The sequence below is a fragment of the Zonotrichia albicollis genome, chromosome 1 (assembly GCF_047830755.1).
Source record: "Zonotrichia albicollis isolate bZonAlb1 chromosome 1, bZonAlb1.hap1, whole genome shotgun sequence".
NCBI lineage: Eukaryota > Metazoa > Chordata > Aves > Passeriformes > Passerellidae > Zonotrichia > Zonotrichia albicollis.
The window spans coordinates 114,104,340-114,129,922 of NC_133819.1; the positions used below are offsets into that span (position 1 = coordinate 114,104,340).

General features: G+C 34.6%; 1 long non-coding RNA gene across 1 annotated transcript; it reads right to left on the reverse strand.

The window, feature by feature from the left end:
• Positions 1 to 509: 509 nt before the first annotated feature.
• On the reverse strand, positions 510 to 19,560 carry LOC141730762 (uncharacterized). The gene is made up of 3 exons (XR_012582417.1): positions 19,331 to 19,560; positions 12,433 to 12,550; positions 510 to 10,188 (listed from the first exon to the last, which is right to left on the reverse strand). It is a non-coding gene; the product is annotated as an uncharacterized LOC141730762 (long non-coding RNA).
• Between the last annotated feature and the right edge of the window lie 6,023 nt (positions 19,561 to 25,583).

Sequence of the window (25,583 nt, forward strand, 5' to 3'; positions counted from 1 at the left end):
CTTTGTGTACAGGGTCCTTAGCTATACACTTGAAATTAAAAGGCCTGCAGGGGCTTGGCACTGGATAAGAAAGAATAGTATTTCTTCACTATGCACAAAATTAGGTGCATAAATAGAATTTTTTAAACTGTATTGTAACAAAGACAAAGTGAGTTATTTTTGGGTTTTGTTTTAAATGTGGACGTGGCTGAAGTTAATAAAAACAATAATTGCTTATTACTATGCTCAGGGTTTAAAATTGTCATATTGAAAACAACATTTTGAAATTTTTGTTTTGTGCAAGTAATAGTACAATTGTTCCTGATGTTATGGCTTGTGAAAAAGCAGCACATAGTTCTTACCTCCAGCAACTTAGCAGCAATATGTGACTCCTTCAGATTTAATGCTTCTGTAAGGTGCTTCACTGGCCTGGCAGATACCACAGTTGCAGCAGTCTGTCCAGATAATAATTGTGTTCTCCATTCTAAAGCAGAGGAGAAACCTGGAGACACAGTTTATTTCCTTGTTACTATGATGTTAGTGATGCCAGGTTGGTTCTCTCTGTGTTTCAGTTTTCTAAACCATTTAGTGGGCCATTAACACAATATATCAGTATAGATAAGATATCTGTTATAGTGACCATGAGAAACATATAAAGCTAGAAAACCCCAGATAAGACTATTTGTTTGCATTATCTTTGGATCTCAATTATAGCGATAGAACTTACATTAGTCCTTCTAATTTCCACTAAATTCAAAAATTTATCCATGTGAAATGAAATACCAAATAATAGTGTTTACAAAATAAACTGGTGTGATTTCTTGTTTTATTTTATCATATGCCTTTTCACCATGTCATGTTGTGACTGTAGGAGGAAAAGCCAAAGTGTGCTTCCCCAAATAATACCCCTTCATTTTAAAAACAAAAATTGTGCTTTTTACTTGATGTAAAAACTCAGTCTAATGTGATGGCTTGCCATGCCCATCACTGGGAGAATTATATCTAATTTTGGCATGCTGAGTGTTAGAAAATGGGAATCATGGTATTCATTGATTTGGATTTGTTTTATTAAATAAAGAAGAAATTAATATTGATATTTCTTTTTAGAATGAGCAATAACAAAGAGCTTTAATGCTGTTTCCAGACTTGTTGAGAGAGTCTGGGAGGAGACCTCAGGGGTATAGTTTTCACACAGAAAATTTAAGAGCCAGAAGCTGATTTGGCAGCTGACTTTCTCCACAATCAGCAGGAAATGAATGTACCAACCTTGCAGCTGCTTGGCACAGGTCAACTGGCCATTTTTCCTCCTTTGTAGGAGATTTGCAGCCTTCCAAATCCTCTTCTATCCATGCTAGCACCTCCTCCTGTGCCTGAACACTTCTACATATGGAGGAAGAGCAGTAATGTGTGCTGGGGCAGGTGCAGAGCCCACCTGGCAGGGCTCCTGGATGTGGGCGTGAAGTGGCTGGTGCAGAACACATCTGGTCGTCCCTGTATTCTGAGAGAATTATTTGTAGGAAATGGGCTGAACACCTACTGATTTGCATGTATACAGGTTTGGACTAGAGACAGCTTAGATTTTGAGAACTTGTAAATATCTGGATGAAGATGTCAATAGAGGTGAAAAGAAGGCGGTCACAACACCATTCCCTCAGGTCTCTACCATGGTGACATGTCTTAGTCAATAGGACTTTATTCCCAATACCAGAAACATAGGATAGATAATGCAGTATTCCAAGAAAAATTAGGCTTCTCCAGCATAGAAATACTGGCATTTGTGAGCAATGTAAAAAATTGTGTCATCACTTGAAGTCAACTGCAGGTGTCTGGCACTAAAATAAAATATTGTCTCTGTGTAGCTTAACCCATTGGCTGTCTCAACTAACAAATCAGATAAAAAATGGGGGTCATGACCTTGGAGTGAGGCAGCAGAGCTCCACTGACTAAGCCAATTTAGACCATCTGAGGCTAGCATTCTGTGAAGCTGAAATGGTTCACTTGATTAATGGACCAACTGTCTAGCTCTTATCTCACCTGGACTGCAACCAGTCTCTTTTGTTGTCAAATGGCAGCGTGAAGTCCACAACCATGAGTGTCAGTAATTTAACATGTAATGAGCTGAGAAACAGTATCACAATTTTTGCTGCCTTGATATATGACCTAACTGTGCAATTCAATGCAAGGCTCGTTTTCTGAGTTTTAAGTAATATAGAAACACTAGCTTGAATAGAAGGAAGTGTAAAAGCTGTGTAATCTGTAAGCAGCATCTGTGTTTGGACCACTGACAGAAAATAGAGAAGCAAAACACTTCTTTATTTTGCTATTTGCTGACATGTTGCTATGTCAGTATCAGGTGCAACACTCTAATTGAATAGGTAAGGGAGAAGAAAGGTTATTATTCAATGGTGTACACTTTTAAATTAAAGTGACTAAATTTTCTATTGTAATGTATAAAGGAATTTACTTTCACACAGATAATTTTTTATAATACTATATTTCTAGATTGCTAGTTTTACATGATAGTAACAAATTTTTGTCCCCATACTTCCTCCTGGTACACACTGGTGCCAGTAGTTATTCAGTAGTTTAAATAGATTACAGCTGTTTTCACTTTCCATTCAGATAATTATTAAATATTTAAATGTATGTCTGATGAATTCCACTTATGAATAGAAACATCATAAAAAGGATCTATTTCTAAGCAACACCATTTTACCCAAGCACAGGGAGACACCATTTGTTTGACTTAATTATTTTGTTGACATTCATGAAATTTGTCATAAGTTTCAGACAATATCACTGTAGATGAATTCAAACCAAATGGTCACCAGGACTGTAAGGGAGGATTATATTGCTTTTTAACATCACTGTTATTTGAGAACCCAGAATTTGTTCCAGATACAAGGTTCTATAATGGAGTTGCTTCAATCCTCAGTTACCCACTTGGCATCATTCTGTCTCAGTAATAGCAAAAGTATATTCTAAAAGATGGTTTAAACTGGCAAAATTACTTTGACAAATGTGTATTACTAGCATTTGCTGAGTCTGAATGATCCAACACCTCCAGAAGAACAGGAAGCCTCAGGAACAATTCAGTACTGCATAAGGGCAGATCAGTCCAGGTTAATCAGCTTAATGGATGTCTCACTGTATGACAGGAAGATTTTGAGACTGTTATGAAAATTACTTTATTGTAAAGTGCCTCATTTGAGCCTCTTTGTTAGAATGTTAGAATTAATTTCAGGTTAGCCACACAGACCAAAAATATGAAACAAATCTGATTAGATGATTATACAACTCAACTCCCAATAGTGAATGAGATATCAACTACATCCTCTTTCTCCTCCTTTATGGTTTTCCTAATGTCAGAAATATTATCAAATATTACTTTTGCTTTCACATAGAAAAAGCTTTTCTGGACTTAACATTAGGAGTTTGTCTGAAGCCAGTTACAAGTGCACACATCACAAACTCAGCTTTTCAGCAGCCTTCATAAAATACAGATGCTACCAGCGGCCAAAATTTTTGCAAAGTTGGAATTGATCCTACCTTTTAAATTCTGTTTATTTCTGTGATTAAAATTGTATCAAATCAAATCGAACTATGGGGGGATTTTTGAAAGGCAAAAAGTGAGCTAAATTCTTTTAGGAGTTGTCAATCTGATGGTCTAATGGAGGTGAGGCTAGTGCATATTCATGTCCCCAGGTGCAACAAGAAGTGAGGCTGATCATTACACCCAGTAGAGCACAGGCACAAAAAACATCTGTGTACACATTGCACATACACAGGCCCTTACTGTGATATCTACAAACACACCCATGTTAAGTGTAGTTGTCTCCAGCACAGGGCTCAAACACTGCAGCAAGCTGTGCAGAAGTTACCCGTGCATCTCAGTCTCCCCAGCTGCTGGCAACTGAGCAAATGAGCCCCCAAGGTGACAGCCAGGGGCTGGTACAGAACCATCCCTCAAATGCACACACATGGTGCTCCCAGTTGACTCCAGGTCGCACAGTCCCACTGGCAGGCAGCCTGGATTTCCTGCTTTCTCTGGCAGCTCGGTCCTTCGGCTGCGGCATTCCTAGCGACCCATCCACGATCACCCATGGTTCCCAGACCACCTGTTTGCTGGCTAGTCCAGCTTGGTACTCCCACTGATCACACACTGACCTGCAGCCTGCTCATGGGTGACCTGTCCTTCTTGTCCCCATAGCCCTGGCTTTCCCATGCTTGCTTCTCCCCAAGACACTGCCATACCTCTGTTTCCCCACCTTTGGTTCCTGCCCTAAGCACCCCCTCACAGGACTTGCGCCAACCCCAGGTGCCTGCACCCCTAATATCTCTGGTAACCCTGTAAGAGTCAGACTTCTCAATCTGAAAACTTGGCTGAAGAGGCCTAGTGTTTGTGGGAATGTGGGAAGACCCAATGGTTCTACTGTGATGGCGATGGGAAGAGATGGAGCAGGATATTTATTTGGATTCCTCCATCTTCTCACGCCCTAATCTTCTTTTTGAAGCTTCATACTTCTATCAGGCCAGCATGTATCCTTACCATTTTAAGTAAAGACCTAAAATTTACTGAGAATTCAGATATTTAAGTAAACTTAATAGAAATTATTGCATTTTCTAACCATACAATCTAGCACAAGGTACAAGAACATGTGTGTCCAGGTAAGCAACTCTTGTTAAGTTCACTGGTGTCTTAAAACAGTTGTAATGGTTTAGGAATGGTACTCCCCAAGTTAATACCCTCACTAAAAAGACCATGAATATTTCTTTAATTTATTGTGCATTTTCTTCAATGTTAGTCAAGTTAAATTATATCTGGTTTAAAAAAAAATTTATTCAGTTATCAACTTTAAATTTGCAACATTGTTTCTCTCCCTGTTCTCCCACTGTTAAAGATTTATAAAATAATAATAAATTAATTTTAACACTGTGTGTATTTATTTATGGGTTTGAGATACTGGAAATAAGTAACTTAGATTATCTTTGCTTTCCCATAGGGCTAGAGTATTTAGTTTTAGTCAAGCTATTTCACAAATCAAACAGTCATCCAGGAGTTATTTTTCAAAGAAGAAAACTTACCTTCTCTGATAATAATCCAATTTCAGTAGCTGGGGCAGATAGAGCAGTATAAATCTCTTCAAAATCAAATACTCAATAAAATCAGAAGAATCGAAAACTCTGCTCTAACTCGATAATCAAAATCTGACTCATGGGAATTTCCTAAAATAAAACTTTTCATGCTAGTTTCCCTGAAGAAAGACATTTCATTTTTGCTTTCACAAACACTATTTTATTCCACCACAAGGAAAGAAACTATATCCCATTTTCAAGGACCTCTAGCAGTATTTAAGGTGTTCAGAGTCCAATTTACTGGCATCTGCTCAGAGAACTAGGGTGATGACAGATCTGAAAGATGGCTCTTTTTCCTTATCCACATCTGCTGGGAATCTCTGATGGAAGGAAGGATGACTTTTATGACATCAAAATAATGAAAAAAAATATGAACTCTGTCAAGTTGTCTAATACCATTTTTGCTGCCAGGTAAAATTACGCTCCTTACACAGTATTCTTGTTGGATTCACAGATAACAACATCATACTCTACAGCCCTGCAAAACCTGAGCCCCAAGGGAGATGCTCTTACCTCTCCAAACATGTACCTAACTGGGTGTGTTACTTGTGTGGACCATCAGCAGAGGAAAACCTCCCAGGACCAGTGAACAAAAATCTGGACTCAAGAATTCACTTTTGAAAGCAATGAAGTTACCAATTTGGGAAATTATGTAAATCCTGTGTTACTTAGTTATCTCCAGAATTTCACTCACTGATAAATATCTACTGCTAATTTTTTTAAATTTTTTTTTATTAGAATACTTAACTAAAAGTGCCAGGCTGTTACTTGGAAATAAGATGAAAGTGCATTACAATCTTATTGTTTCATATGCCAGCTAAATGAAAAGGAGTCTTTTCTGTTGCTCAAGTATTTAATATAGAGATTTGAAGAGACACCTCAGATTACTCAAACCTCTTTACTTTTACAAATTAGACACATTTTTTCAGTCTTTCAGGAAAGTGTTGATCTACTATACAGTGTGATAATTAATGATTAAAAAAACCTTTCTCAATAAGGGAAAAAATCTGCTTTGCTTGGTATATTATTTTTTCATCTTTATCTGTTGATCTCAGTTGATCTCAATCAATATGAATGACTGAATTTTAACTGCAAATAGTGGGACATTAATTCTTTTACGATGGAAAACACTCTCAAAGCCTTGTAGTTTCATTAGTAAAGAAAGAGGTTCTTCTGATTAAAATAGTAAGCTTTTTTTTCTTAAAAAAAGGGAAACCCAGACATTAAGGACTATTGCATCTAAGGTTGCTACCAACAATTTATCTTGAAAAGCTACAGAAAGCTTTTCACATTCAAACCCCTCCCATACGTTTACATGCAAATATGCAAACACACAAAACATAAAAGTTTTTCATCCAAACACTCCCAAGGCCAAAATTTAAAATCAACGCTCAATAAGTAGACCCCAGTAATGAGGTATTTATGAGGAATCGATAGACCTATTGAACAAAGGGATGGCTCATGAATTACAAAAATGGTAAAGGTGAAACGGTACTCATAAGGAAAAGAGGGTTCTGACTTTGCATACAGATACTGGACTCTGATCAGACCACTGTAATACAGACTGATACCCTGGATTATTGAAAAAATTTTGGTGGAGGCACCAGAGCTGGTAGTGTTCTCAAAAGGCTTTATACAGACAGGAATGGAGAATACAACAGAAAGTTTTATTTTATGCGGACAGAAAAGGTGAAAAAATCAGACAATGTTAAACTACCTCCATGACAGCAAGTTCCAGAAGCAACTAAATTTAAATACAGACTGAATAAAGTAAAATGCTATTCTAATTTAAAATGTAGCACAAATGAGAACAGGAGCAGACCTATGATTTCGCATGCATTTCAACTCAATGTTGCCAGTTTTCAAATGGATGGTCTTGGTTAGCATATCAAAATCATAACACATGAATACTCACTTTAAATGGTCAAGGCTAAACAACCCTGACATTTTGTACGTTATTTTTCAGTGTGCACAATCTGCTCAGCTGAAATGCAGCTTACAAAATTTATTTCAGTAAAATAAGAAATAAATCTGTGTTTCAAACTTTATTATTCAGTTGAAAATCATTACAATGATGTCTCTGTAAAGTTAACCATATTTTATGAATGAAATTAGATTTACACATCACGTAGTACTAGACCAGTTTCATCATTCTTTCTCATGTGGCACTTCAAAAGATAGAGGGGTGTGATCCTCTAATACATATCTAGTTACAAGCTTCTAAAGATCTATTTGGATGAAGGTCAGCGGCAAGCTGCATTACACAAAAGCTATTTATCTGCAAAGTTTTCTTCATGAAGCAAATCAATAAAAACTTGGTAAACTCTTCAGTCATTTACATTTCAATATTGTACAGCACAAAGGCATTGCTCTACAATAATTGATCTTTATGTATTTTACTATGCTTTTCTATTTTATAACTGAATAACCCTTTAACATGCAGCAGAGAATTGAATTATTGAAAGTCTATGGCTACAGGAACAATGTATAATAATATGCAAATCTTTCTGTCTTCCTGAATTTCGTTTGATGAAAAAGCAGATTTCCATATAATTTTCCAGCTTTGCTAACATTTGGGTTTGTGTGACTTTAATGGAATCATGCAATTATCAAAAAAGACAAAACTGCAGGTTCACTTTCACTGAATAGTTTTGAATACTGTGCTTCAGGTGCCCCATTTATGTGTGTGTAGCTCACTCCAGCACTTCCATGTAAACATCCTTAGAGCTTCCTGCTCTGTCTCCCTGGCAACATCTCCTCTACTTTGCCCTTGCTAAAGCCATTGCTTCTTTCTTTCTTTCTTTTTCTCTGTTGGACTCTATCTAAGAAAAGGATGTAGCAGGAGAGATGAGATTTGGGTCATTAAGCAAGACATAGTCAATAATGCCTGTAATAAGTTATATTTTGATATGGAGGATTTCTAGTAGAAATAGGAAAAAGAGTCATTTAGGTATTCTTATTAAATAGAAAAAGAGGCATTTCACTATTTTTTTAACACAAACTTCTGATAATATTGATTTCTTCCATTCAGTCTTTGCAAGCATTCTTTCAAGGGCAAACACCTGTTTTCCAGCTCTAGTAAAACCCATTCATAGCACAATGCTTTATGAAGTCTCGTGGAGAAACGACCAGATCTTTAGTCTGAAGATGTTGATCTAGCAATTTAATAGTTTGAAGCTAGTTAGCTTTGTCATTTAAAATATAATCTTTAGATTTTTTCATGCTGGATTTTATTCAAAGATCAGTTGGATTAAGAAAATTATCCATTCAGTATAGACAAAATAATAAATTCATCATGAAAGAGTATAAAATTTCATGAAGTCATTCTTCCAGACCTAACTTGATGCAATTTCCTTCAAGTTAAATAATAAAAAATTCTCAAATAAAATACACAAGTTGCATAAATACCTCATTTGTTTAATGAGAAATGGATTGCAGAGGTATTTTATCATGTGCTGTCAGATAGCTTGACTAGACACTACTACCTCCTGACCAAGATAAGCTTGAAAGATGCAACTGATAAACACAAAACATTAACACAACAATTTATTTACACCTGTGTTATCAGTGAATTTACTTAATGATCAGCTCAGAAAATATTACTGATGGTTCAGTGATGTTGGCATGGTAGCAGATAAGATTACTGTGCACAGAGGAATTTGAGGACAACTCACAGAAAACATCTAATCCCAAAGACCATGATCAACTATCCTCATTAAATTAAGTACATTTTAAATATTTCCCCTAAAAATTTGGTTGCCAGTAAATTCTTTTAGAGGCTATGACTATTTTTTGGTTGATTGTTTGATTGTCTTAGTTTTTTTTTTTTTTTAGTTGGGTTTGTTGGTTTTTACTTGATTTGTTTTTTTTTTTTTTAATTTATTTGTTGGTTTGGTTTTTTTATGCTTTTTTCTTTCTTTTAGCTGAGGTGTTTTGGAAAAAATGAAGCTACCAAAACTGTTTACCCCCAACGTTTAAGGTGGATAAATACTCTTTATAGTGTGAAAATTAGAATACTTATCTGGATTAGTGATCATCTTGAAGTTCCTGGTGAACTGAGAAGAGAAAATGGAGTGTTTTTTGCCAAAGAATACTGAAACATATCTTGAGTTGATATTCCTATTAGTACTACTACTACTACAAAATATTTTCATGAAAATTTTTCTGGGTTTTACAAACCCTAGTTGTCTGAGAGTATGCTGAAAATTACATTATTGTAGTAATTCCTTTCCCTGTCTAGCTGCAAATTTTAATATATATTCTGTTCAAGGATAAAGACTGTGTTACGCCAGAGAAAGCTGCTCTGAAATAACAGAAATACCCTGTACTTACTATTTTCCCCAAGTTTATCTTTAAAATTGCAGTAACAATTGAAATTGCTGGTCTACAATAGCAGTTAGCAAATTGCGTATGATTGGTATCTACTACAATGATTTATAAGTAAGATTCCCCATGAGCTTAGCAACTATGAGAGTTACTTTGAAATATAAATTGTTTACACTGCCCTGGCTGAATATACGGTGCTGATCTGTCAGATTGTAGAGTATTATTTGACAAAAATTCCTTAATTTACTGTTGAGAGGACAATCACAGTGTCATAAGGAAGAGATGACTGTGGACTACTCAAGGTGAAAAAACAACTGAATATTTTTATTGTGGATTTCACAGCACTCCTCTGGGTAGGACCAAAGATCTTTTTTCCAGGTATGGTCTTCTGGCATGCTTTCATTGCATAACTTCACTGTTTCTGAAGGAATTTATGCTTTGTTCCATCCTAGGTTTCATTGCTACAGAAGACCTGCTTTTGAATAAAATGCCCCAGAAACTGACTTAAGTTGTATTTAAAGCAATTATGTCTTCAAGGTATACTTTAAACACTTTCTGAAATGACAGCATTTATTCTTTCCAGATCCTCTTTGGTATGCCTGTTGTCGGTGTAGTGTTCAACCCCATTCGTTTGGCTGAGCCTTTATGGATGCGAATTCCAAGTGCTACAGGACTTGTTACTGGCTATTTGTCATCCCATCCAACTCAGAGTAGATTTAGTTGTGATCTTTTCAGGCATATTTTCATCTGAAAAATACAACATACCCATGTTTTCTGTTTGTACATTAGCATAATAAGCATAAATATATTTATTTTTTATTTGATGGAACAAATATTATCTTGACTTTATATATTTTTCAAAAATCAAGCAAGGGGAATTCTAGTCTTCTAGAAGTTAAGTCACCAAGCTTGCTGATAGAATGATTCAAAGATTATAAGGTAAGTTATTGTCTTGACAAACACAGTTCAAGTTCTATGAAAAGATTTTGTTTGGTCACTTAAGGGAGTAATTAATAACTACTTTGTTAGTCCAATGTTGGTTGCAAACTAACAAACCAGTGAACTGAACAGCTTCTCCTGCTTTGAGTGTGCTTAATACTTAATATTTAGATTCAAATATCCTGGAGGGTCTCTTTGGTGACTATAGAGATTTTAAAAAATCCAAGCCAAAACCAAAACTGCTCAAAGAAAAAAAAAAAGAAAAAAAAAAAAAAACAACCAAAAACCCAAACCCTACTAAGGAAACATATCTCCTACTAGAAAGACACAAGGAGAATTAGAACTGTGCAAAATTTTTTTTAAGCTACTTTAATGTTGCTGTCTGTGATTTCTCCAGATATTTTTCTGAACAACAGAAGTCAAGTATGTAAAAAAATATGAGCCAAATGAGTATAAAGTTTTCTGTTAATGGACATTCTTGGATACATTAGAACACCACTGATGCTTATACTAAATTTTATGCAATTTCTAACCTTTAAAGGGTAACAGAAGAGATTTATGTGTTACAACAGCAGGGTGTTTTAGTCCCATTGTTCTTTATATCCTGATGCTCTCACAAAAAGTAGGAATAAGTTTATAGCTTACTATTGATTGAGATTTCCTTTTGCTAGGGCCATGAAGCAAAGATAGTAGATAATGTCAGCAGTGACTTTTTGCTCTGGGGTGAGCTGTATCCTGACTTGACATGATTTGTACGCCCCCAGTTTGAAAATATTCAGGAGACATGGGACACGATTGCAAACACATTTGAAGGGCAATTTCACTGAGAATTTCTGTGGTCATAAAACAGAGTAAACACAAGGTCATTTTTGATGTAGGAATTGAGGAAAGCAGATGTGACCTTAATGAGGATTTTAGTAAAAAGCAGACATGCTGTGCTCATGCCGACAAACTGGCTGGCTTCAAAACCAGGTTTAATCAAAATAGTAATCATCCTACACAGTTTTAATTAAAAGTTGCACTGTTCTCTTAAACTCTAAATAACAGTGTAATTTTGTGAGTAGACAAAAATAAATATTAGGAAGTACAGGTGAGATATTCAATGGGTTGATTTAATTTTTTTTCCTGCTATTAAAGCAAAAAATGTTGGCAAAGCTTAAGGCATAACAACCAAAATTAAAAATCAAAGTTACTGCAAAGTAAAAGAAGGCCATGTTCTCATGGCTGCAACATATTCTTTTCTGAGTTCACAATTCAGAACAGGTATTTCCAATCATAATTAATTTCTTTTATGGTAAACTGTCTGCAAGAATATCATGTGCATAGGGAGAACTAAGCAGCAGCTCAGCTTTAAGTGTTGCATTGCCCATAAGTATTTACCTTCCACTTAATAATCAACAAGAAAAAATAATTAAGATGTTTTCTTCTTGAGGGGATAATAAATAATCCTACTAAATGTGGTCAGGCACAGAAACAAATTATCTTTGAAACCTCTAGAAATTCCTAGAACAACAGACAAGAAAACAATTATACAATAAAGGCTTGCAATAGGTCTTAAAGTGCTTAAATCAGTAATTCAGTCACTACAAAAGGGGCTCAGCTTACTAGTGAGGCTTCAGTGCATCATGAACTTCAGCTATAAGCTGTGCTTGAAATTTGTGATAGGAAATATAGAGCTTCTATAGGAGAGGGAAAGTAGGTGTTTTCAAAAGGAAACATAAGATGAGAGTCAGCACCAATGAGGTCTGGAGTGCTGGCAGGTTTTTCAAATGAGATTCAGCTCTAAAAGATCTACTGAACTATGCAACCTGGAATTAAACCCCTGAAATTTATAACAAAGTGAAATAAGAAACTGATCTAGATTTTTGGGTACTCACTCAGACCATAATAATCAACAAATATTTTAAAATATTAACCTAGCTCCCAATCAAGCAGAAAAAAATTATATTAATGTTATGAAAGTGTCATTGGATGACACTATTATTTACTGTTCCCTTCCAAATTCTTTAAATATAAAAGAAGGTAAATCTAGGAAGACATGGAAACACATACATAAAATGAAATTGCTGATGAAAGTGAGGTTCTTTTCAGATAAACTTGATACACATTTTGAGATTTTGTTCTCTCCTTGATCTGCAGTAGAAGACAGGTTTCGAAACAAAGCAGTTCCCTGAAAGATAGGATGAAATTCCTAAGAAAAGTCTTTTTACACCAACGTTATCTTCTAATTCCATTGGCAAGGCAACAAAACATAAAGTCAAGAGGGTGCATGAGGAAACTACCAACTGATGTTCTCAGAGCACTGAGGCAGTTGTGGATTGCAGAGCATGGGTTACTAAAGTGAAAAGGGCAGAGAGGAGCCTCAGCACTTCATGGTGTAAGAATGGCTTAAAATTACAGAGAAAAGAACAAAAAATGGCATCATCTAGGGTAATGACACAGAGTTAAGACTGATAACACAATAGATTTGCTGCTTATCTATATTACTTATAGTTTTATTTTATTCCCAGAAAAGTTATAATCTTATGTATGTCTCCTGACCCTGCTGTCATGGGGATCAAGTTATATTTCTTTAGATCTAGTTTTCCCTTTTTTTTTTTTAAATTAGCAATGTAACTCTAAGGTAGAAAAATGTCTAAATATATGTTTATTTTTCTTTTTATCCTTTCTTATTGTGAAGTTAGACTCTAATTCCAGTCAATGAGAATTTATTTCTACTTATTTAATTAAAACATTAGAATTTACACACCTAGAGTGAAAAACGTTTGTTCTTATTCCCTTTACTGATATCTGCAGAGTTTCAGTTCTTCTCTTTTTACAGCTTTCTCAGTTCTGACATTCATACTTAAAACTTATGAAATGTTTATTTGAAAAACATAAGTTTGAAATGTTGAATCTGTTATGTAGTAACCTTTATCTGGATGAGGTGCAGTGACATGCCTTTGTTTTGAAATAAAACATTTTATCCTTCTCAATACTTAAGCTCTCTTTTGCAAGAACAGTACATTCCTGAATTAATCAGGAGTGACTACATAAAATTTCAAATCCAATATTGTTTTTAGTATGCTATATTCTTGTTGGTTACCAAAATTTCGTGGCACAATGAGAGCTTACAGTAGACCAGAAGTAGGACTGAAAAACAATATTTTCATTTTATACCTTGGGAGAATGATAGGGCAGTTTTCTACCAGCTGGAATCTCTGCACATTTCTCCAGAGGTAGAAAGACCTTAGCAAATAATAGCAGGTATAGATTACTGTCAGACCAAAATAAAATATTTTTTCTTTTTTTCTCCCCTAATTTGCCAGCAGACAAGCAACATCACAGAATGCACATAAAAAGATTTGCTTGAAAGAACATAAAAAGATGGAAAAGAAGTGCTAGGAAGCATTGGGTGCTTTGTAATTTTTCTGTTTTATGAAGTAACTTCTTTCTTTAAAGAATAATTGAGAAACAATACATCCATTACATTTCACGAATGAAGAATATCTGCTGAATCCCAAGATCTGTGCTTTAAGTTTTGGACCTGGTCTACATCTGCTTTTTTGATCCCAGTTTTGCGTGTAAGAAGACATGTTCTGCAGATAGTTTCCTTTTTCTGCCTCAGATATATATGTATATAAATATATATATGTGTGTGTGTGTGGGTGGGCGAGTGTATGTGGGTGTGTGTGTGTGTGATAGATTGTATATATTTTACCTGGAATTTTACATATTTGTATGTCGTATTGAACCAGTCACAAACCCCTTATTTACAACTCACTGAGAAGTGTGACAAGATAAAAACACCATCAAGTGCTTGATTTTTAGGTGTTTGATGTAGTAGTAGGAAAGATACCTTAGCAAAAGTCCATAATCTAACCTATATTTCTTGACTTCAAAATGCATTAAAAATAGTTAATCTTGCAGATATCTGAAAGAATTAGCAGCTGTTACTTGCTGATCTCATTCTCTTCAAAGAACCTTGCACATGAATTTTTGTTTGTACTGTTTCCACTGAAACAATGTGTAAGCGCCAACTTTAATCACAGCATCACAAAGCAGAAGCTGATTTAAAGTATCATTAAAATATATATATATTACTATTGAATGTTACATGATAGCTGAATTAAAAAGATTGTGTATGTCATGATGCATATATAACATGAAAGGTCATAACATGGACCTTTCCATAAGAGGAAAACTATAGATTTAATAACAGAAAATGCGATACTCAACTTTTCTTCAGTCAGTATCCCCTGTTCTTCTATCAGTCATGGTTTACCAGGGGACAAAATATGCAAAGAAGTTAAAAACCTATGGTATAGCACTGGCCCGTTGCAAAGGTATGAAAATATTGTAAGGAAGATACACAATGACTGGTCAGTCATTGGTCCAGAAATATTGGACAGAAGTTGATCTACTTGTGTTTGTTCAAGTTGCAGAGGAAAACACCAATTAGTAACACCCTGGTGGTTGCTATGATCATGTTGTGGAAGATTTTTGACATAATAAAAATAGTTTATTTATATATAAAAAGTTGTCTTAATTTTAGTTGCAAAAGCAAATGGAAAGAGAAAACGGCAAGAAAGAAGAGATGCCTTTTATCTGCACTACTGATTATCCTTAAAATGTTTCCTCTAGGACTTTTGTGTTTGTGACCATTTTCTAGTGGGAGAATCCTAATCCTTTTTTTTATATCAACTGAAGTTTGTACCTTGCTATATCAGCTTTTCCTTCTCAGTAAAGCCCAGCTCTAGACTTATAAATAGCAGGATGAAATGTAATTATTCTACAAGGTTTTATATCAGTTTTATATGTCATTATCTTACTTCACAATGAGATTATAATAAGGACCCTGAGGTATTTGTTTGGTGAAGAGAAATATGATCCTGTTATAGAACTTATTTTTCTAAGTAGCTGTAGAAATTACAAAAGCTCAGTAAACTCACAGATTCAAGTAAGGTTAAGGAGAAAAAGGATCATCAGGTTAGGTTACAACTGTGTAACACTAGCCAGTATAGTTTATCAAGTTAACCTTCTGACTCCTAGGCATATTTTATCACACATTTCTTGAAATAAATGCCTAAATCACAACAATATGGAAATCTGCAAATTGCATTTAAATTATCACTGTGATGGTGCTGGAGCTGAGACCTCAGGGCAGCAAGTATCACACTTTTTTTGGCTCTGCTGGATAGTCCAAAAAAAGTCACCACTATGCTCTCAGCAGCTAGTTTTCTCCTGCTAAGCATGAACAGGGTATTGGGGGCTATACTCTTAAAATATATTGCCTTTATCCTTGTGGAGTTTCAGCTAAGAGTGGAAAAAGGAGACAGATTCAGACAACTGGGCTGCTACATTGTATACATGACTCAATATATTCATGCATTTAATTATTTTCTCTTTTGTCAAACCTAAATAAAATTGCTTCATGCTCACCAAGCTTTTTTTACCCCCTTGGCATAGAAATTTCCATTTCAGTTAAAAGAGAAATCCACAGCAACATTCACTGAGGTGAATATAAGAAGACAGTAATTAGTCTTAGTGCATTAATGTTGGAGGAAATTTAAAATTCCACCAAGTTTTAATGAGGGCTTCACCAACCACATTATGTGGCAAGTCTACTGACTGGGTCATCCTTTAAAAGCAGCAGTGCAAGATGCAAGTCCAGCTCCAAGACTCCAGTCCTAGGATTTATATGCATCATCATTTGCTACCTTTTAGTTTCTTACCATTTACTCTATATGTAAGAGATTATTTAGCCTTAATTACAGAAAAATATCCTGCAGTGACTTTGATGCCATTTTAAGGACGATTACTGACTGAGCTTATGTTCTTTGAGCACTTTTCAAAAGGAAAGTTTAGTCTCAACTTTTACCCCTAAGATGCATCCTCACTGCTGTCCTTTAAAGTCTATCTGTGTGTGTGTAACTGATTTTTCTCTCTTTAGAAGTAGTAAATACCATTACTTAATGTCAAATAATTGAGAGATGAAGACAGGATCCTGCAAAAAATAATCTTATAAAGCTGCTTCTCTTCTTTTTGTCCAAGTACAATAATGAGAACTCTCATTCCACTCAAGTGCCTTAACGACAACATTTAGAAAAATGAAATTTTTAAATCCAGGATAATTTTCCTCCCATAAATCAAATAACATGCTGATTCAGTAACTTGGATGATTAAGTGTAAGTGGACGAAGTGAACAAATAATTTGTCAAAAAGCAAGTTTTAACAATTACAAAAATAATAATATATTGTGATACAATAAGTACAATACCTATCTAATTTTGAATGGTCCTGAAGTGAGTCATATGTGGGAAGATAATAATTTCTATATGGATCTAGTGATCCTCTCCAAAAAGTATCCTTACAAGATTAGTCCACAAAAACTGTGCTGAATAAATGCTAGTTAATGTCTCTTTTTTATCTTAAACAAGTTACACACAGTCTTTCTACTTAGAAAAGCTACATATTGAGAAAACAGATATATCTCATAATGTATATGAGCTTGATTTTACTCTGTATGCACCAAGGAGTAATTCTGTGTAGTCATATTATTAGCAATACTAACCTCACAGTTAGTACTGTAAAAAAGTCTCACAGACAGAAATTCCTGCCACTAGAAGACTTCTGGCCTAATTTTCAGGTCTAAGAGCTCCTCTGGTAAGACTCATGACTCATCTAGGGCATATTTTGGAATAGTTTAAATTGCCCCAGTGCTCACTGGATACACACATTAGAAAGAGTTCTTCAAGTGTTGTTTACTTCCTGTAAATGAAGCACTAGAAGTTTTGCACAAAGAATATTGAATTTTACAAATTAAACTATAATGAGCAAATAAAATTGTTTTTAGATCCACAACCAAGTAATATGAAGAAGAAAAGTCTCATAATTTTCACTTCAGTTATAAAATATTTTACGTGTCCCCTCGTGTTCTGTATTTTTAAAAGAGAGGAAGGTTTTTAATAGACGTGTGGGTGGGTGGATGTTTGGGGGGAGTGTGTGTTAAAAAGAGCAGTGATCAGCAGTTATCCTTTTTACCTTTCACTTAATTCCAAGATATTTTAGCCAATCAGGGTTCAGAGAGAAGTATTTCGTACATTTACTATATTGTTTATTTTCCTATTAGGTTTTGTTCTATAGATTATTTTCCAAACAGACCCACTATTATTGTGGGGTTTTTTTGTATGTTTTGCTCTATTTATGTGATTAAAGGGCTAGCAAAAATTTTTAAAATCAAATATGTTTGCACTTCCTCAAATCGCATGCCATCAATCCTGCCTCCTAGACATAGGAAAGGACAACTTCAACAATGCTGCTTAAGTATGAGAGGCAAAAAAGATGAACTAAGAAATTCTCTATAGTTTGTTGCAGCTATATCCCACAGAAAGAGCAGACCTCACTGAATGCACAAGATGTTTCTTTTTATGTATGTATGGTTTTCAGAGGAGACACCACAGTTATTTTGTTGAACTATGAATTAGAGCTAATTAGAGGGTCTTAGCATATTCACCTTCATTAAAACCCCACTAACACTTATTACCTGGGGCAGCATCAGCACCATAAGAATGCATCAAATTGGAAAACTAAATCCACATATTTTTGAAATTACATTAAGACCTTGTCAAGCCAGATCATTCTAGCAGAATACAGAGGTCAGTGTATGATACATAATATTAATTATATATATATTATTGCACATACACATCCAAAGACTTTGTATGAATTCACTTTGCTATAGTCCAAAACATCAAATACCTTATCCAGAAAAAGAGAAATTCAGCCACACACACTCTAGTTGCAAATATGCAAAGAGAAATATGAAAAGCTCCTCCACACACCTGTTTTGGAAAAGAGCAGACTATTGTTTACCACCAGGCTGCTTCAACAGATGTCTTTACTCAGTCTTATGATAGCTCCTATGTAGCCAGTGTTAATTGTCACTGAGCTATTATGTCAATCTGAAATGAATTTATGTCTCACATTCTTGAAGTGCTCACATATAATCTCAGGTAGTTTATGCCTAATTTTGTTCAATAGACTCCGATGTGCCAACCCCAGTTTCTGGAGATGATACTTAGGAGTAATTCATCTGTTTTCATCTTTACTTCCAGGAGGGAAGTGTAGTTTAAAAGATTGGAATCTGAGTTTTCGTATCGTTGTGAAGTTCATCATGCTCCTCAGCTTTGAACATGCATTTTATCTTAACTTCATAATTCATTTCAAGAGGCAAGATAAATTCTATGGTTTTAATTCAATCTGCTGCTGATAGCCAAGCTCTATTACATAACCAACATTTGGAGCAGTCTACTGAGATTTCTATTTCAGTCTGGAAGAATGACAGTCAATCCCAAAACATGCATATGGTACTTTTTGGTTCTTTCCTTCTCCGACCTCTGCTGTATTTCACATAGCTCAAAATCCCACAAAGTGGATTCTGTAGGAAGGCAAGAATAGAAGAACCTGCTTAACTTAAGATCTCTGAGCTTATTTCAGATTTATTCTTAGTGTTTGAAGTCATAATTTAAAATTAATCCTTTTAATCTTTGTGCTTCAAGTTCATTTATAATCCAATAAACCAGCTAAACTCCAGTCCTTTCTTTCTCCAAATATTCTAGAACTTTCCAGATTTTCATGTCCCATCTGTTTTCCTGAACGACTGTGACTCTATTCCATTCATAACAAATATCTCAAGACAGTGGTAACAGTGTTTCCAAGACAGGCAGAATAAAAGCAGCCTTGTTTACAGAACTCTGATGCAGAGCTTTTATGATCTACAAAAGAAACTTTGAGCAGCAGTAGGATAATTATCTCTATTTCTCCCTGGCAGAATATTGTGGAAGGCAACGTTTAAAATTATTATTATTGTTTTTGTTGTTATTTTTATTATTAATATTCAAAAAGACAATTATTGTGGAAATAAAAAATAAATAACACAAGAAGTTCAAATCAGAGCTGGAACACTTACATTTTCATGTCTCAGAGTCCTCCTCTAAAGTCAGGAATAATCCTTCTTCGTTATAACAAACCTTCTAAAGAGCAAAAGACTGTTGTGTCAGTTCCAGATGAACCAGTGGGATTTCTGTGGCCTTCAGGTGGAGTGGAGCCAGTGGCATCCAAGGTTACCTGGCGTGTTGTGAAAGATACTGAAACTTATTAGGATACTTTAAGACAATGGCTTCAGATTCTGTGACTTTATTTTTCTCAGTTGTGAACCTATTTTAGATCAAGGAGAACAGTACTTATTTTCATCTGTCATCTCTATTTTGGTGTATTTATGATTTATGGAGTAAATTTGTAATAGATCAATTTTGTCATAAGTGGATTAAGAGGGTCTCTTGCCTTCTGAGCTGAGGCTCATCATAATTTGCCTAGTCATTTACTAGGTTTCTGATGCAAAGTTGCCTTTCTAGAAATATTCATTTATCAGTTTTAATGATTTGCAATGATCTGCTCTCCAGTAAGTCAAGTTAGTCAAAATCCTCAGGATTTTCTTTAATATACTTTGCTGAAAGAGTTTCCTTTCATAGAAACTTTAATATAGATTGTTTTTCTATACATGTTGCCAGTTTCAAAAAAGGTGACTTTTTTAGATATCAACCCCCTTCACCTGTTATCTATTAAAGAATCTTTCAAATTTAGCAAGAAAATTGTAACACTGTTAATGCACAACCAGAAATTAAATAGATTGCTTTGTGAGAACTGAGCAATGTCCCTACTATATTTATTTCTATTAATATGGACTAAATAACTGTACAATAAGAAATCATATTACATAGCTCATCAGTGTAAACTAATGAACTTGGATTGTAAGTAACTTCATTTTCAGTATCTTCAATATATTTTTCCCTTTTTTCCAAATTCTTTTCTGCTTTTTCATTTTTATTCAAAGAATACAATACAGAAGTGATCACAAATTATCACTTTCTTTGGAAGTAAAATTGTTTACATTTTCTCCTCTCAATTATTTGCCAAAAATCCTGATTAAATTTTTCCAAAGTGACTTTAACAAAATAATTAAATGGGACAAGTATGACATGTAAAATGATGAGTAGATTCCTAAATTTTTTAAACGCTAACCTCCTCAAAAAAAAAAAAACAAAAAAAACAACACAGCAAAATTTGTACTAGATTACTAGATTATTCTGCTGCTAATATTTAGGTGATATTTTATTTTAAAAATGAAGCAAGCAAATTTTGTTAGGTCAGTGTTGACATGCAGGAAGTAGTTTTTCTCATATCTTAGTAATATTGTACATAAAAACTCCAATATCTTGATGCTGGTAATAATGGTGATCAATGTAATCATGATATTAACAAAAAACTGAACTGGGAACTTGGTATTGCAATTAAAATTGTTATTTTCCAAAACTTAATTTGCTGCTAAGAATGTATATACTATCCATTTCCCTCATTTCCTAAAAATATGTCCACCATGTTTCATTACCTGTTCCAGTTCCACACAGTCCAGTCTTACTTTTTTGATACACGGTAGAATGTATTTATCCAGATATGCTTTAGAATAGCAAAAAGAAATATTGGATTTATTGTTTTTTTTAACACTTCCCAATTCAAAAATTCCTCTTTAAAGCATAGATCTTTATGCCAAGATATATTGTGCATTCAAATACCGATAAGATGCTGTAAGAGCTCACAGGCCACTCTCACTTTCTTGGCAGGTGATATATTCTCCTTTCATATTTGGAATATGAGATTTCCCTTGAAAGAGAGCGAGAGGAACTCTTTGAGAGCTCTCACTTTTGAGACTTTTGGAATAATGCTATAAATTAATCTCAATATTGCCTTTTATATTCCATCCCTACTGCTATATGTGAAAGGGCTGTGATACAAACAAGGTGTTTTATTCAATTAATCTTGATATATATATCTTCTCCTTTTTACTGATTCCTCAAGTACCACTTCTGAAATGTCTCAGCTAATCACAAATCCTAATTATGACTTTAAGATATGCAATCTATGAGACTCAGAAATTTTAAATGAATGTAAATTAATAGAACACTTACTTTCTCATTATCAGAGATAAATATGCATGATCATAAGTGTTTTGTATGCAGGTTATATACTCAAAATTTGTCCCTAAAGGCTGCCCTTAAAAGAAATTCTTTTCTTTAACAGCAGTGCTAGAGAGAAAAACAAGACATTAAGCTGTCTTTTATCCTTTTTTGTCTTCTCAGTCTGTATCATATTTGACCAAAAATTTCTCAGGTTTTATATTGTTTTGGGTTTCAGCAAGACTGTGCAGCATCAGGTGGAAGTCTGTTAAGTAAAGAGGGAATAAAATTCAACCCTTTGGATTGACCTGTTCAGTTTTCCAATACATCTTTCTATAATGTTCACTACCACAGCAGATAGTACGGATTTCTCATAATTAGAGATATTATATTATGAGAAAAGAAATTCACCATCCATATTTGAGATCTTGCAGTTTCTATCTATGACAGCATTCTGCTCATCATCTGTTCTGTGTGGAAATGGTGGAAATGGCAGTTATTAGCTATCCTGTATAATAAAGAACTAGGCAGGATATTTTAGTGAAGTAAATTTGCAGTCTCACACAGTGGACTGGAGAAAAGAGTGCATAGAAAGAGGGTTTTTCCATCTCGTCCCTAATGATTTCTCCAGTATTTAAATGAAGCATGGACTGGAATAGGCCAGCTCTTTTGGTGCCTTGTGTCCCCTATTAATAAGGGGATCTGGCCCAATAATGGGTTTATGAAAGGCAGGTCCTCTTTGACCAAGCTTATCTCCTTTCCTCACCAGGTGATTTTATTTCTAGTCAGAAATACATAAGAAGGGTCAGTAAGAAGGATTACACAACTGCAAAGTTACTAGAAGAATAAAGCAAACATTGGAGCTCTCATACTGAGTGCTCCCTTAGTGCTTGCCAGTCAATCAAACCTAGTATTCATTAAGAAATTTAACTAGGGTTTTGGGGATTTTTTTTTTCATGATATGGTTTGAAATACCTCAAAGTTCTTCCTTCTGTCTCATCCACTTATTTTTTTGTTCTTTGGAAGAAAAGCCTGGTACTCAAAAGTGCTGCTCTGGGTACACTTGGAAAATTCTCAAGATTTTTGTTTATAATGTCTTAAAATTCACTATGGTAGCAGATAAATTGTTTGTAAATTACCATTGAGTTATTAGGATATTGTTCTTTCTCCCTTGCTGAATGATTAAAAAAATTTTTGTTGAGAATCAGAGCAGTAGAGAGGTGCCTCTCCATATAAAGCAGCAATCATCAATGTTCAATTCACAGTGTTCAGCCTTTTGAACAAGGATAAATATGTTTATATGTTAAATAGCCACTGATTCATCATTTTGGTTAGGGGAAAAAACTCCTAGCGAATGCAGACTTTATTACATGTTCAATAAAGTTAATTACAGTTTTTCAAAGACTGAGACCTACTTTTAACAAACTGTAAAATACTGAGCCTGTCATCTCTCTCTCCAGCATCAGCTACTGTCCTGGCACAATTTATACGCTTTCTTCCCTCCACAATGTGGTGACGAAAACCAAACTGACACAGCACTAAGAAAGACACTATTAAGGAAAACAAAACCAGCAAAAAGCAAAACCATCAACAAAGCAAAACAAAATTTAAAAAGTAGAGAGGAAAAAACAGGAAACACCTAAAAGTCTGTCAGTAATATGGTCAACTAAAATATGTTGGGTAATATAAAAGGTTTATAGGTTGAATATAAGGTCCAAAATCGATGTTTCATGACTTTTATCCACAGAGCCACTTCCACTCTCTTCCATTTCATCACTATAGTTAAGTTCAGCCTTTGTTATCCTTACAAGTCCACTCTGATAATCTGACAGCCAGTGTCAATTTCATTGCCCTTAAGAAAGTTACAAGTGTAAAAACACAAGAAGGAAAGAAAAAAAACAGACAATAATGGGGACTTCCTGTCACTGAGGAGGGATTTGAATTCAGGGAGGTTCCAAAGAGTGGTACTGACTATGAGAGTACAATGTGGGATGAAAAGGATTTAGTACTTTGCAAGGGCTCTTACTATCAAATCAGTTCTCAGTAAGAAAGACAAATTTTTTACAGGTCTTGGCACCTGAACATTTCTGATTGCTGCTTACCACTTTCCACCTGCTGGACTTAACTATTTTATTCACTGTTAAAAGTAGTGTCATTAGATACAATTACTGCCATGGTAAAATCACTATGAAAATGTTATTTCAGGATTCAAAATTCAAGTGTTCATTCAAAGATTTTTATGCACTGCACGTTATCAAACCTTACACTTGAGGCATGGACATCATGTTGGGGACATGCAACAATTCACAACGAAGTAACTGGGATATACGCAGAGACAGGATGCAGGAATAATAGGTCTTCAAGATTTTTCTTTGCATGAAAAACACTTTCAGCTCCCTATTAGGGTTTCTGAGAAATATATCTCATTACAACTTGGTTGAACAGATAAAAATATCATATATTTTTATATAGGTATATGCTATTTTATTGATATTTTCAGTGTTGCATCTGTGTTTGTGTATGTCTGCTCTGACACATTTTTATGTATAAGTCCTAGATGTATGATAACAAAAAATAGAATTTTTTGCCTGAGTCTCCTTTAGTTTTAATTCTTGGTTTCTTTATAAATAACAATTAAGTTTTTGCATTAGGAAAATTTTACCATCAGTGTTGTATTCTTTTTTTTTTTTTTTTTTTTTCAGTTCTCCATGTGTTTTGTTTCTGTGACTTATTTGTTTTGTTCTGATTAGTTGCTGTAAGCACTTGGGATCTCCCCCTCCTACCCCCATATATTTTGAAAAAACAGTCACAGGAATGAATGCTTAATTTCAAAATATTAAAGGTACCAGTTTTTAAATTCAAGATCATTAGTGATGAGTAAGATGGAATAGAAAATAAAATTGAAATATCCTTTGAGTTATTGCATCATAAAATTTCACATTATTTTCACTTCTTGCACTATTAAGAGTCTTGAAAATTGTAAAACCCTTATGAAATAGGTATTTAGAAAGATTGCTTTACCTGTCTTTGGCAGGGAGTCAAGATTTGCTTCTGCTTTAGCACTTCACCTTCTGCTAAAGATAGATCTTATGCTATAATTAAGTTTTCTTTTGGAAAAAGGAAGTTTGACTCAAAAAAATTTTAGAACTCTCCATCACAAATTTATTGTTTTTTCCTTGAGAATCACACTACATTATTGTCAAAATTCTTTATTTATTGTGAAGGAGAAAGAAACAAGTGAATACTTGACTTTTCAAGGACAGTGGCTTGCTGAGTGAAATGTCTTTGGGCAGAAAATGATGTATTACACATAGGGTCAAAGTTGTAACTGGTGGCAAAGTGATCTTCTGTTGCACAAGGAAAAGTAAATTTGAACTGACTCATGGTGAGTCTCACACAACGTTCCCATGCACATATGCATTTATGAAAGGAGTAGATATAAGTGGACAAATCTTGTAAAATTGTAAATTTGTAAAATTTTGTAAAATCTTGTAAAATAAAATCACAGAAATCAAAATTTGGCATCAAAGACCTTATTTTTCTTTACAAAGTAAACTGTTCTTTGTTCTCATGTAAGTGAAACACATTAAAGTTTTCTTTTGCATGGCTGTGAACTGTTAATTCCACCATCTCTGGTAACAACACAAGTTTAGGATGTACTAACATGCCTCAGCCTTGCCAGGAGATCTCTGATGAACCAGAGCCAGTGGGATTAGTTATTTTTACCAGTTTGTGTGTGGAAATGTTAACATCAGTAAAAGACACATTTATGATGTCTGATGATATATCCTCAGAAGCCCCAAGATTTGAACTCTGAGGTTCTGTCTTTTGAATCTTTCAGAACAGTAATTTAAAGTAAGTATAAACTAAGTGCTTGATGGCATTAATAATTATATTTAGGTGCAGGCTTGTCAGGACAAGAAGAAAGAGAGGAGTGTGAGAAGGGATTTAAGCATTACTTTTTAGGATACTTTGAAGCACCACATGCTCATAAATACACTTTTCTCCATTTTGATAACTGTATTCTTATGAAGTCAACAGATTGTAAAATTCAGCAAGCAGCTTGATACTTGTCAGACTCTTGGGACTCAACCTAGATTAACTTAACTTTTGGTACACTAAAGACACAATCAGATATTTTTGCAAAAACTAGGCACAGGTGAAAAAGAGGCACAGCTGCTACTGCCTCAAGGCTGTATTTATGGAGTC